This window comes from Equus quagga, chromosome 14, assembly GCF_021613505.1.
Source record: "Equus quagga isolate Etosha38 chromosome 14, UCLA_HA_Equagga_1.0, whole genome shotgun sequence".
NCBI lineage: Eukaryota > Metazoa > Chordata > Mammalia > Perissodactyla > Equidae > Equus > Equus quagga.
This window is the reverse complement of record NC_060280.1, coordinates 72,177,919-72,180,335: the sequence shown is the minus strand read 5'-3', so window position 1 is coordinate 72,180,335 and position 2,417 is coordinate 72,177,919. Positions and strand designations below refer to the sequence as shown.

The following is a 2,417-nucleotide window of genomic DNA, read 5'->3' as shown; positions in this document are numbered from 1 at the left end:
TTTGGGGAGGAAAAATAAAAAAGAGGGTGAAGACATCTTTCCAGACTAGATATGTGCAAAAACTAAAGATTACAGTCATCATATCACTATGATGTTTGTTGTTTTTGACTGCATAGAACAAAGGTGATTGCTGACCACTGGGAGAAGATATTTTTATTGATTGAGGGTTTTTATCAATCGTATGGGAAAAAAGGGTAAGTGGTAATGGTGATGGCATTAGTGGGTCTATGTATCTTTAGTATTTCCTTTAATTTGCATCTCAATGACACTTATGAAAGAAAAATCCAGAGAAATGACATCAAAAGGCCATGGGAATAGGCATTAACGTCAATACAATCCCATTAAGTGGGAATAAATGTTGACAGATGAGTTAAAATTAAACAATCGATTTATACAATATAATTACCAATGACTTAGACTAATAAATCACCCTCATATTATTTATAATTAAAAGAATATTCTTCTCTCTAGTATTTTCTTCAGGGCAGCATAAACATCTTTATTCCTTAGGCTGTAGATCATAGAATTTAGTAGAGGCACAAGAATAGTATAAAACACGGAGTATACTTTCCCTTGGTCTGTGGATCTGACAGATGATGGCTGCAGGTACGTGAATGCAGCAGATCCAAAGAAAACAGCAAATGTCGAGATGTGGGAGCTGGAGGTGCTGAAGGCTTTGGACTGTCCTAAGTGGACTGAATGCAGAGGATGCTGGCAATGAAGATGTAAGAGCTAAGAATGGTCAGGCTAGGGGCAAAGATATTAACTACGTTAAATATTAGAATCAGTAATTGGTTGACATAAGTACCAGAGCAGGAGAGCTTTAAGAGGGGAAGAAGATCACAGAAATACTGGTTGATCACAACAAATTTACAGAAATAAACCCAACGTACAGGCTGTATGAGAAAATGTACAAACCACGCCTATAATATACACTCCCCAAATCAGGGAGAAACAGGCCTAAGGGGACATGATGGCATTGTAAATCAAGGCGCTATGGATGGCAACATATTGATCATATGCCATTGCAGCTGCCATGTAACAGTCTGAGACAGCAAAAACGGGGAAGAAATAGAGCTGAGTCATGCATTCAGGGTAGGAGATGATGTTCTTCTCTGTCACAAAGTTCATCAGCATTTGGGGGGGTGATGACAGAGGAATGGCAGAGATCAATGAAGGACAAGCTGCTGAGGAAACAGTACATGAGAGTGTGCAAGTGAAAATTGAGTTCTATCAGAGTGATCATGCCCTCGTTCCCCACCACTGTGACTACATAGATTCCTAGGAAGAGGAAGAAAAGGAGTGGCTGGAGTTCTGCCTGTTGTGTTCACCCAGCGAGGATGAACTCAGTCACTGTGGAATGATTTTCTGCTGCCATTTTCCTCTAGGAGTTTCTGAAGGGGAGAAAGGAAAACATGGTTGTTGGAGGGACTTCATCATTCTTCTCTGTTTAGTGGCAGGTACCCCATACAGATCACTCATAGTTTGCCATTCTCTTGGTTTATGTGATCATTTAACTCTGAGTCAATTTATGTAAGTAAAATTTATCTGCATATAATATTTATTAAGCCTCATTTTCAAATATAATAAATGTATTTCATATAAAAATAATTCGAATAATTGAAAAATTTCTGTGTCTATTTCTTATTTTGAATATTTCGATCGTCATCAAGGCAATATTTCTAAGTCGAGACTCAGAAATTTAAATATTTAGAGGAGCCAATGTCAGTGAGGAAAACTGGCTGAGTGACAACTTGCGGAGAGCAAACTCTGTCCAAAGGTAGTAAGTAGCCAGTAATAACCCACAATTAATTTCTAGCAGGGGTAAACAGAAACCTTATTTTCAGTCATTTCAATTTTTAAAATAATTACCAGGAAATGTGAATTTCTATACAAAAGTCTTCAGATATGTGAGCATTATTATTAAGATGAAACTACACCTACAGTGATCATTGTGCAAATCTACCAACTGGATTGAGCCACAGTTAGTGGGTTTGTGGTCTCTGGACCAAGTATGTCTGCTTTTGCTCGAGAAGAGTAGTATGCATAGTAGTTAAATGGACAGGCATTAAAGTCAAATTGCCTGTGTTCAGATTCAGATTCCGATCCCATCATTTACTAGCCAATACCTTGGGACAACTAAAACAACCTCTTTAGGTCTTAACTTGTAAATCTGTAAAAGAGAAATAACAATATTATCCACCTTGTAATACAGCTGGGGGAGACTTAATCAGAAAGTGAGTATAATCATTACTGTGGTGGTGGTGTTACATATGATAGTTTATCAATTGGAAAATAAGCTATATTTACTCACTTCAAATTACAGAAACAAAAAGAACATTGCAATCCTTTTTTTTTTTCATCTTTTTTGCAAAGCAGAGGTAAGTAACAAGCAAACATAGAATCACGAATAGGAT

The 2,417-nt window shown here is 37.2% G+C and overlaps 1 pseudogene; it reads right to left on the bottom strand.

Annotated features, from left to right (window-relative positions):
* Nucleotides 1-447: 447 nt before the first annotated feature.
* On the bottom strand, nt 448-1,378 carry LOC124225601 (olfactory receptor 8G5-like; annotated as a pseudogene).
* Between the last annotated feature and the right edge of the window lie 1,039 nt (nt 1,379-2,417).